This window comes from Stegastes partitus, unplaced genomic scaffold (assembly GCF_000690725.1).
Source record: "Stegastes partitus isolate 25-593 unplaced genomic scaffold, Stegastes_partitus-1.0.2 Scaffold461, whole genome shotgun sequence".
Taxonomy (NCBI): domain Eukaryota; kingdom Metazoa; phylum Chordata; class Actinopteri; family Pomacentridae; genus Stegastes; species Stegastes partitus.
The window spans coordinates 224,956-237,218 of NW_007578192.1; the positions used below are offsets into that span (position 1 = coordinate 224,956).

The 12,263-nt window shown below is 40.6% G+C and overlaps 1 protein-coding gene across 1 annotated transcript in view; it reads left to right on the plus strand.

Annotated features, from left to right (window-relative positions):
- The first annotated feature begins 484 nt into the window (after window positions 1–484).
- Window positions 485–12,263, plus strand: part of large2 (LARGE xylosyl- and glucuronyltransferase 2) — a 127,529-nt gene continuing 115,750 nt past the window's right edge. The window contains exon 1 of the mRNA XM_008286633.1: window positions 485–869. The gene's annotated coding sequence lies outside the window, so the exon portion shown is untranslated. The remainder of the gene's footprint in view (window positions 870–12,263) is intronic.

Here is a 12,263-nt window from a genome sequence, read left to right on the forward strand (position 1 = left end):
ATCTGTTATTACACTGAAGCCTCTTTGTTCTTCAGGTGGGCTCTGATATAAACCTTTAGTTCCAGTGGCTGGGTTCGGATCCGGGGCCTTTCTCTGGTCAGATTGTTGAGCTACAGGTGGTGACTCAGCTCCAAATCGCTGTGAAATCTCTTTAATGCGGCTCGGTCAGATGTGGACAGAGGAGGCTCTGAATGGGCCTGACTGAGTGTGTGTCCGCTTGTGTTAGAGCTTGAATAAGTGTGATTGGCTCCCGGTGTGAGTCTTTGTGTTGCCAAACTGTGCAGAAAGAGCGAGAGAGCGAGAGAGAGAAAGGGGGCGGAGCTAAGACCGGGGGCGGCTGCTCCTTATTGGCTGAGCCGGTGTGAAGGGGGCGGACCTCGCCGTGCTGATGGAGGGGGTCGGTGCTGCTGCAGACCGCCTCATTTTTCCGGAGGAGCTGAGCGGAGACACAACCGACCGGCTCATGAATGAACCGCACACCGACGGATCTTGACAGCCGCAGCGTCTTTCGCTCTCCCAGCCCAGGCAGGGCGCACCGTCCCCGGGCTTGAACTCTGCGCCTCTTCCTCCGGAGCTCCGCAGCGTCTCTCGGTGCTTCTCTGTATGTTTGTGAGCGCGTGAGGACAGTTTTTTTTTTTTCTTTTCTTTTTTTTCTTCTTTCTTTTTGCGGGGCTGTTGATGTGAGCGCACCTTCTGGATTGGACACAATGCCTCCTCCTCCTGCTTCTTCTTCTTCTTCTTCTTGTGCAGAGCTTTTCCTCTGACTCTGGATGGATTTCTGATGGTTTACTGACCCGCTGGATTAGGAGATGGAGTGATGCGCTGCTGGGAACTACAGTGGAAGTAACAGCCGTCAGAACTGCACACAGGTGAGGCACATTTCCACTGTTGGAAGCCTCAGATGTGACTGAACAGAAAGCATTGTGTTTTGGGTTGTGTGCATGTCCCAGATCATGTGTGTGTGTGTGTGTGTGTGCAGGTCAGCTCCATGTGACCTGTTCGTTGGATAATTGAGCCACATTCTTATCCGCTGAGCCAGAAAACCCCCCTCCTCCTTCTCCCACCTCCTCCACATGCTTTGCAGTCTAAATAAGTCTGTGCAAAATCCCTCTATTAATTCCTTGCATTTAACCACAGGAGTGAATCCATGTGTGCATGTATGACACTTCCATTTGGAGAAATCCTAAGGTCATGACCTACTTCTTACTGGATGCATAATAAATGCAGCTGCTGTAGGTGCATGGAAAGTACCTCGGCTCAGAGCAGATAAATGTGAGCTCAACATATTGTAATTTCTCAGCGACATAAAAACAGCAGCAAGACATGAGAATAATAAAGCAGATTTATTTGAACTTTACCAGCTATAGTAATTCAGCATCACACATTTTTTTTACAATCCGCCTGGATGTGTCACACTCTGCTGCAGCTCCGACCTTCTATTTCTGACAAAAACCCCTCTTCACTGACTCATTTCTCCAGTCGTGGTTTATTCAGTTTGTCATGCTTTTGTGTGTGTGTTGAAGCTGCGACTCTGTGCCACCTGCAGATGTTTCATAATAGGAGCATCAACAGTCAGGAGGGGGAAAGCCTTTTATAGCTTTAACCTCCCGTAGAGGAATGTAACTACGTAGATTTACTCGAGTACTGTAGTTTTTACCTCTTTACCTATAATTCACCAGCTTCACTGCAGGTTCATTTTGCATGCAAAACAGATGACAGTTCTATTAAAACATGTTGCTTGATTATAAATTAAGCTACAATAGAAAATTAGCTGGAGTGTTTTGTTGTTCGGCAGATAATTGGATTTCTTTTAGAATGTAGGGATTTGTTGCTTTGTGCTTTTACATTAATTAATTTTCAGGGTTTGTGAAAGTGTGGCTTTTCTCCGAATCAATCAGTTAATTAAGAAAACAATCAGCCAATTGGCAAATAATTTAAATATGTGTACGTCATTAGGCTGTGCATGTATGTGTCTTAATTATTAGTGTTGTTTTGGGCACTCAGACCGACATTAATCAGTGAATTATTTATAAATTAGCAGCACCTCAACCAATTACAGCAGTTAAATGCTGTCAGATTATGTAATGCTATAACAAGCGTGAGTCCATTTTTCTGAATGTATTTGCATGCTTTGACTCAGGATTTGAAATGCAGGAGTTTTATTTGCAATTGGTGATTTCCTTTTAGGTTGTAATGCATCATGAAGGGAAGAGATCCTGCTGTAATTCTCAGTATTTCAGATCCTGTTCCTGTTTGTTCGGCTGCACAGTGAGCTGTTGTTCTTCTGCTGTGTTTCTGCTGAAGGTGTTTTTTTTTTAGTCCTCGGCGGTTGATACTTGTTTGATTCGTAACGGACATCGAGTATGGATTCATAAAACACACCTTCGCGGTAACGACAGGCGTCGCCAGATCAGCCAAGACTGGAGTCTGAAGGATGCTACCTGAGATATGTAACAGAGGAGAAACGATCCTTATTTCTTCATATGTTTGGATTTAAAAACAGTGTTTGTTGATAACAAGGTTTGTGTCTCGATTCCTTTATGTCCAAGTGTCGTCAAATTGCTGCAGTGCTTTGACCAGCACATTACACAGTAGCCTGCTGCCACCGGTGCACTCGATAACAGGTGAATGAAAGGCAATACCATTCTGCAAGTTTTCTTTTGTGTTTTATTTAGACAAACTTCAGCTACAGCTGCTGACATTTAACAGCATCTGGGACATTTTTTTGGCCAAAAGGGGGCAACAAAACAAAAAAAGTAAAAAAAAAACCAGAAAAAACAAAAAAAAAAAAAAGTATTTTTAGCTCTGGTTTGGTCTCCACCAGCTCCTGACATAAATATCTGAAACTGCTGCTTTCTGCTGTAAACGCAAGTTATGTTTCAACACAAATGTCAAGCGGATTTTAAGCAAATTTGTGAAATTTTAAAAGACACAATTTGGGATTGTTTCCATTAATTGCCGTAGAACGATTTAACTAGACTGTGGTGTCGTCTGAAGGTGGCGCTAAAGGCTACGTTACATATGACGCGAGCGTTGAGAAAGCCAGAAACAAGACACGTTGTTTGCCAAGAAGAAGAAACAACAATTAAAACGTTATCCGTCTGTGAAACAGACATTAGAGAGATGTCTTCAGAAATCGTTTTCTGTAAGGAAAGTTAATAATTGTTTTATGTTGGTTGGTATCGGCAGTGTTTCATGCTGTCTGATAGTGAAGACAGTGAAAGACGCAGAAACAGCTGGTCAGTCATGTTAGTTTCATGTCCGCTATGAGAACTTATACACAAGTGGTGATTCCATGTCTCATTTTTCTTTTTTTTCTTTTCAGAAATTGGCAGTTTCTGTTAACTTTTTATAACGTGAAACCTTGAAATGTGAATAAAAATATGTTATGGAACCAGCTAGTTTTGGGTAATATTTATTTAGACAAAGTTTAGATACAGATGTTTTGTGTAAAGACAAGATTTCAATTCAGGTTTTTGTCAGCTTTGATTAAATTAGCATTTATGTCTTTTTGGCCACTCGACAAAAAAATGGCCTTATATTTCGTAAGTGCATTTTAGCTCTGGTTTGGTCTCCACCAACTCATTACAAAAGTACCTGAAACCGCAAAATTGCTCCTGTAAAAACAGAGACTGAATTAGCCAGGTGTTGTGTCAGAAAACTGAAACTGAAGCTTAAACCAATCAATCAAACTGCATTTATAAATCACTTTTCAAACAGTTCAAATGCAGGTCAAAGTGCTTCACAAACAAATTACAAAACATAGGATAGTAAAAGTAGATTTTTATACTAACACCTGCCAAAACAATAGAAATAAGCAGCTGAATGCTGCATTAAACTGAGTGGAACTGCAGAAAGATGTGCGTTCTTCATATAAAATGCTGATCTGTTCATCCATTTTCACCCACTTATGATTCTGGCAGCGGGCTAAGCAAGTTAGTCCAGACGTCCAGCTGCTCCTGGGGGACCCCGAGGCGTTCCCAGGCCAGATGAAATATTTAATCCCTCCAGATGTCTGAGTTCTTCACCCTATCTGTAAGCTACTTTACAGTGAGAGCTCATTTTGGCTGCATGCATTAGCAATGTCATTCTTTGAGTTTTCCCCAAGTTCGTGACCGTAGGTTAGTGTTGAAATGTGAATGTGGAGCTGGACTGGTGCAATCGCTGCATTGTTGGAGATGTTGCTTCAATTTACATGTTGGACAGAAACAAGTTCCCCAAGAAGTTTCTGTAGCCTGTAGTACTTGTAGAAACTCATTCCCAACCCAGAGGGAGCAATCCACCAGTCTCCAGTGTAGAACCATAGCCTTAGACTAAGATTCTTATCTGAGCAACTTCACATTCAGCCGCAAACCAACTATGATGAGTTTAGCTTTAGCTCTCTGAACACCAAAACCTGGTTTCAAAACCAAGTTTTCTTTTAAAAATCACAAAAATTACACCATTCATCGATGTCACAAACTGAAAAAACGTAACTTTTAGGCAGGACGTTCACAAATCCTGCGTGGTTCCATGAAATGAAATGAATGAAATGAAAAATGAAATGAAAATGAAATGAAAAATACTTTATTCATCCCAGAAGGGAAATTCAATATTCCATCTAAGTTAACCAAATTTTAACCTAAAATTGAAATATGTAAGTCACTTTAGTCTACATGTGTCATTTGTACCAAATCATATAAAAACCAAATGTAACTGTTAAGGCAGTTACGACTCAGCTTGCGTTCATCAGTCATGTGAAGGTAAAAAAATCAAATCTGACTATTCGACTGAACTGCAGGTTGTGTTTACACAAAGCAGACAGGAAACCGAAACTGAGAGGAAAATAAAACATGCTCGATCAATAAAACGGTTATTTAGCATGGTTTAAGTACAGCACACAGAGGAAGAAGTTGCTGGAAGATACATTCAGCATGGTGAAACCTTGTTTTACAACTGATTTTCTAGACTGTTTTAAAACGCCTGTAATATGTAAAGCAAGCGTTGTTCCCAGCATTGGTGACACTGACTCCAGATTTCTTCAAATTCAGTGCAACAAATAACTTAAATTTGACTTCTTTTCGTATGATTCATGGCACTATTACAGCGTCATTCTCCATGAAAGACACTGATGAGCTCTCTGTGCTGTAGTCATGGTTGTGCTGTTTCCACAAAGGTGCAGGACTTTGTGTTGCAGTGAGAAACAATGAGCCCACAGTGAGGAAAAACAACAAAGAAGAAGAAAGATGGAGAAAATTTGTTGCTATATTTCTCAGTATATTATATTGGGAATCATGTGTGGCTGTTGTTTTTGCAGCAGATGAAGAACTCCTGCCCTCAGCGATGGCCAGATCTCGCCACTGTTTGAGAATTAAGTCCTGCATGTAACCTGTCAGCAGGAAGCCCTGAATAGCATCTCCACTCACACTGTTAACCTCTGGGGTCCCGTTGTAACAGCTGTTACTTCTTTAACACTCGGCTGCTTCCTCTGCCTCTTGCTGAACTCCCGCCCCCCCCAAAGATGCCGCACAGTTTGCCATTTGGCAGACGAGATGCACCATGCGTCCTCTCTGCATTGTTTGTTGCAGCAGAAACTGGGGCAATTTTTTTTCCCCAAATCGCACGTTTTTGGCTGCTCTTTCCTTCCCCGTCGCCTGCGTGTGATAACACAGGTGGACTCTTCCCATGTGTGGTTTTAGACGGCAACATTTAAATATTCATCGCTTGCTAGAAGGTGTGCCAAAGTGCTGTGCTGTGAGGATCAACCTTCCTCGGCGGCGGCGGCACTTTGCTGCCTCGACCGACTCCACACTTAACCCATCCAGGAAGTGTGAAATCTGATTCAGGAAATGAAAAACGTCATTTACATTCGCTCGGAAATCCCTCAAGTGTGCGAGAGGAATTCCTGATGACTGCTTGAGTTTGGCTGCCGGCTGCCTCAGAACCATTTCACACTTCACCTCGAGCGCTTTATGTTAATGCGGCGGTGAGTGGGGTTAGTGGGGGTGGCCAGTGATGCATGTCAGAGGACGGACACTGACGGATACTGCTGCTTTCAGCTGCTGTTGATGCCCCAGTGTGATTTTATGTATCGAAAAACTGCTTATTTATGATGTGAAACGCTGTTCAACAGATGTGTAATGTCGTGTTTGGTGCTGAAGCTGATCTAATAATCTAATAATTCTGTCAGGTTAACCCTTTGAACTCCAAGCAGTTTGTGTTTTTTTTTTTTTTTTTGCTTCTGTGGAATTTTTCTTCACTGTGGGCTCATTTTTTACTGCAATATAAAGTCCTGGACCTCTACGGAAACAGCACAACCATGGCTAGAAGGAGAGAGAATAGCTTTGTGCAGCACAACAAGACTTAGAACGCCATAAATCTTAAAAAAGAACAAATGTAAAATTTCTTAAATTCTTTGTTTGACAAAAACATTCTCCCAAGAGTCCACAGGTGTCAGATAGTGGCTCTACATGCTGTTAATATTTAACTATTTACATTTTTAAAACCTTTATAAAGAAATAACAAATATTCAAAACATTTCTAGGATTTTGTAAATCTGGTTAATAAAAATGTGTGATTTTTAGATGCTGCAAGTTGGAGCTGAAGTGATGAATTGATTAGTTGACAACTATTAAATTAAGCACCGACTATTTTGACAATCTGTGATTCAGCTTTAATATAATGGATTAAAAAATAACAAGAGTGATATTCTCTAATTCCATCTTAATAAATGTGAAGGTTTTCTGGTGTATTTCCTTCTCTAAATCAGTAAACTGAATATCTTTGAGTTGTTGACAACTTGATTATCTTGGCCTTTAGGAAACTTTCCTTTTTAAAAAGTTTTTTTAAACAGTTTCTGAAATTTTGGAAATTAGAAAGAAGGCAAGTGTGGAAAAAAAAAAGACTAAGAGTAAAACTAAGCTGGTTGTAGGGCTGGGCCATGTCATAATGTGCACGGTAATAACGGTGTAATGTTATGGGATGATGTGAAATTGAAATATCGTGATAAAATTTGAGTGAAACGTGCATGTGCAGTGCCGTTGTTGTCGTCCGGTCTGATGCACATGGAGTGAGAAGCATGGCGGCAACTGAGGAGGAGGTCAAATGCAGTGCATTGACCAACACAGTAGGGCTGGACCAGAATGTCGGACTATTCGGTGGTTGTAGTGGCGTCCGGATAGCAACTTTGAGATCTGAATAATCGCCCGCCACTACCCGATGTTGGAAACAGAACTATGACCGCTATCCCAAACTGGCATTAGCAGCCAAGTACTGTCTGTGCGTCCCGCCCACTTCCACCCCGTCGGTCCGAATATTCACCTGCCGCATTGTTATGCTGAAGATTTGTGAGCCCATTTCCATTTGAAATGCCTTTTGATTAAGCAGCAAGCAATTTACAACTTATGCACTATTGATTTTGGTACAATATAGCTTTAATGCACATTAAAAACAGCTGCTTGCTAAATGGAAAATAATTTTAAAAATGTTTTTTTGTTATTTGCACCAATAAAGTTGTGCAATTTTGAAGTATTTTGTGTAGCGTCAATTATATCGCTAGTCTTCTCATTTATATGGTGATAAATATCTTTTGCCATATCGTCCTGCCCTCCTTGGTTGATAAAATAAATGCAGCATGTGTATAACATTGTACACAAAGAAGCTAAATTTAACTTTCCTGTTTAATGGGAGTAAATTCCTGCCGTCAGATTCAACACATCACTGGAAGCCACACCAGTGTTTAACTACCACACAGCGCCGACATGTTTTAGGTGTCCACATACTTTTTTTTTGTTTGTTTTCTCAGATATATCCGTGATAAGCTGAGCTGCACTGGTCCTGCTCTACTGATGTGAGAGAGTAAAGAAAAGGCTCAACCGGTCAGTTAGAAACTAATCCTGCTTTTTCGGACGTGGGATGAGTCATTCTGCAGCGTAACGGAGTGAATAATTACGGAGCTGTTGTGTGTACACATGTGATTACGCCCCACAGTGGACCGTCGTCGTGATTAGCGCGTGACGTGGTGTGACCTGTTACCGTGGCGACAGATGGCTGAGGCGCTAATCAATCATAAAGGAAGAGGAGGCGAGGGGAAGAAGAAAATAATAATCATAAAAGGAGAAAAAGAGGAAAAACAGCAGATGCGCCATAATTATTGTGCGGAGACGTCTGGGGAGGTTCAGGTGTGTGCATAATTGAAGAGCTCGTTTTTTAGCATATTTTCAACGGAGGACACAAAAATCCTCAGGCCTGGATTTTTCTGCCTGCGTCGAAAATAAATAGAATTTTTGCCATCTGCCTCGGATAATCTAAGACTTTTAATTATTTCCAAATCAATCTGGGATGTGAACGGGGCTGACATCAGGTCATGAGACTCATCAGAGGTTTATCTGATCCCCCACATTCCTCTGTTCGGTGCAGTTTGCAGCAGAACAACTCATTAAGCGGCTGCAGCCACTGATTGTTGTCATTTTCCATCAGTTGATTTTTTGTTTTTGCACAATCTATCAATGCATTGTTTGGTCTATAAATGGGAAAGGATCCTGAACATCTGGAGCTCCCATCATGGCTACTTTACTCACAGAAGCTGTCGGTCATGACAACATACACCAATGTGAGAACGTTCTGAGCTGATGTTAATGATAAAATCTTTTTTTTACAGATCGGTGTTATCGAGCACAAACCTAAGAGAGCATAAATCTACTTCTTTTTCCTTTTTCAGTTTGATTGGCAGTCAGAAAACCAGCTTAAAGGTGCATTACCACCTGTAAAAATGTAAACACATCCACTATATCTTCTTCTTCTACTGCTTCCGCTTTTACAAATTGGTGCATAAACACAGTTCTTGAAGTTGTTCTTGAGACATTTAGACTTGGATCTGCTTATTGCATTTTTATTTTTTTTAGTTATTGCAAATAGAATTGGTTGAAATCCAAATAAATCTTCTACTTCTCCCACTTTCTGTGCTCAGAAGGCTCAGTGAACAGCAGAATAAGTGTGTGTGTGAGTGTGTGTGATGTAGTTTTGCATCACGCTGTAGTGTTCCAGGTTGAGTAGGAGCATCTGCTATTGTTACCAGAAGAGCGATTATGTAACTGCCATTTGGCTTGTGTTTGACTGCAGCATCAGCTCAATATTTATTGATTAGAGGACTGAATAGTTTGAATCAGTTTTCTAATTCAAAGCCTCTAAGCCTATCAAGTCTCACATTCACAAACTTGCAGCTTCACTGACCTTTTCAAAAGTTTTTTTTCACAGATTTTAAAGAGCCCATATTCTACTTTTTCATTTCCCCTCTTTCCTTCAGTGTGGTATGAAGCTGCTTTTCTGAGCTTGGTAAAGGTCTGCAAACGTATAAAGTCCTCACCAAAAGAAGTTCTTCTCAGCTTTTTACGTGCCTGAAATGCCTCATTTAAAGTCCAGGCCTGTCTTCAGTTGCGTATCTACATCACAACGTAACACATTAACTGCTAGCTGCCAGACAGTTCATCATCATTTCCTCATTAGAGCTGCTTCTGCTAAAGCTACATTTAACTGCACTTTATTATCTACATGTGTTTAACTTTACATTAATGCAACTATCGAATGAGACAATCACATGCAGGCAACTTAATACATTTCGGCACGTACACGATGTCGGCTGAAGTTCAAACTGGGCAGCACTGGGCAAGAAAAGGTGTTTTAAGTGACTTTGGATGCAGCATGGTTGTCTGTGGCAGACAGGCTGGTCTGACTAGTTCAAAAACTGCTGATCTACTGGGATTTTCAAGCACAACCACCCTGAGAGTTAACAGAAAATGGTCCAAGAAAGATAAAATATCCAGTGAGCTGCAGGTCTCTGGGCGAAAATGCCTTGTTGATGCCAGAGGTAAAAAAAAAAAGGCCAGAATGGTCTTTTAAAAATTATAATCCCATAAATGTACACAACATAAGCACTTTAAAGGAGCAGCTTAGCATAAATACATCAGCTGATTTTCTTGCTGAGGGTTAAATAAGGTAATTGTAACTGTCTGATGCATTTGAACCTGAAGCCATGGAAATATTAAAGTTCCATTTATGTAATCCACAAACAAAGCAAGTCATATTTTAGATGGCTAGCAAGTGTTTCCTCCTGTTTCCAGTGTTTAAGCTAAGCTAACTGGCTACCAGCAGTAGCTTTGTGTTCATTGTACAGACATGCAAGTGACGCTAATCTAACTTTAGGTGAGAAAAATGTTCCTTTTACCCTTTGAGTACGGTGGCCCAGAAGTGTCACAACAAAACAAAAGCCACAACACAACACAATAAGCCACAACGCTACAAAATTAGCCGCGACACTACAAAATTAACCACAACACTACAGAATTAACCACAACACAACCCAACTAAATTAACCACAACACCACAAAATTAGCCGCAACACAACGGCTGCAATGGAAATAGTTTTTTGTTTTTTTTCAACGCCACACGAAGTGTGCAGAAGCCGGAGATTGTTGGAAACAACTCGAGAAGTAAGTAAAATACTGATAGTAAATGATGTTTAATAATGTCGGTGTGCGCTATTACAGCTGTTGTTAACTTTGAATTATAAAAAAAAGAGTCATCGCATGTTCGACTTGTTAATGTGGACGCCATAGGTACAGCCCGTTTTTGCAGATTTGAGTTTTCCTGGCTGATTGAACTTGAATGGATCTCCAGCAACTTGTTTTGATGCTCTCAGTCAGCTTCTTAATGATCCAGTAATTACAGACCCCAGGAAGACTAGCTTGTCCCACTTTGGTGACTGCTAATGGGGATCCTTTTAACAGTAAACAATATGAGTCGAGTGTTTTGCAGCAAGGAAATAAATAAAAAGTGGAGGACACAACTCCGGCTTCTGCCCACTTCGTGTGGCGTTGCGCACTTCACAGTATAACTTCCGGGTAAAAAAAAACCAAAAGTTTCCATTGCAGCTGTTGTGTTGTGTTGCGGCTTATTTTGTAGTGTTGTGGTTAATTTCGTTGGGCTGTGTTGTGGTTAATTTTGTAGCGTTGTGGCTGATTGTGTTGTGTTGTGGCTTTTGTTGTGATGTGACACTTCTGGGCCACCGTATTTGAGCCCTCCAAGACTATTTTCAGAATGATTTCACTACTTTAAACTCTTATCTTGGTCATTATGAGGGCGAGTCATTGATGCTATATCTTGTTTTTTCAGAACTATTTAGATTTGTCATAGTTCAATTTGACAATACTTACAGATTTTTCATTGTTAACCTTTATATCCAGCAAAATGGCTATTGCGCATGATGACATTCTAATGTTTTTGCATGTATCTCACCGTAAAAGAAAGATCTTTTCTTTTATTGTAGAGGTGAGTTTTTTTTCTTGAACTGTGACGGTGGGAAATTATGTGACCCAGAAATTAGAGAACATTTTTGCTTGGTGCCTCATGGAAATAACAGTCATTATTTTACTTGCTGAGGTGTTCACATGTCGCAGTCTGATTGCGGAGGTGGCCAACCAGGAAAATCACCAACACAAGCAACTAGCATTGTTGAAAAGGTCAAACCGTGCACTGTTTATTTAATATGTGCTGCAATAAATACCTTGAGATCAATTAAACTGACGGTGGATTTTTTGGGCACAAACGTTTGTACTTTTATCAATTATTCAATTCCTTCTGTTCTTGTGTCTTTTGGCTCCTTGTATGACGTTTAACTTACATTAGCGCCGACTCTGCTCTGCTCTTTAATGAGCTCTCGCTGCTCTATTGTGAGCCGAGCTGAAAAGTGGACCTAACCGTTAAAATACGGCTGATCAATATTTCAAAGCTATATGCAGTATAATATTAATGCTACAGGCCCTGCTGAGCGAGCCTCGGAGTGCTCTGCTGCTCGCACAGTCGTAACACATTTTATTCCGCCTCTATTAACCATCAACTTTTGGAATTCGCAGCACTTTTTTTTTTCTTTTTTTTTTAACGTTTGACGATCATTCTTCCTCTTCCACTAATATAGTGACAGGTTTGTTTTAGGAGAGAATAAAAAATCCACACATTAAAGGGTACATCTCATCATATTGATATTTAGATTTATGAATTAATTAAGGAAGTAATAGATCTAATGTTAAGTGTGCGTAGACCGACTGCGACGGGCGCTTTGGTTGAAGCGCTGCGACGCTCAATTTAAATATTGTGAGATCTGGAGATTAAAGTGGTTAAAGCACCAATTTGGCAAACATTTATAACAGAACTTTATGAAGAACTTATATCACCTTCTGAACCCTGAATGTGTTTTATCATTTAGGCTGTTATTGTCCATCATGAAGGCG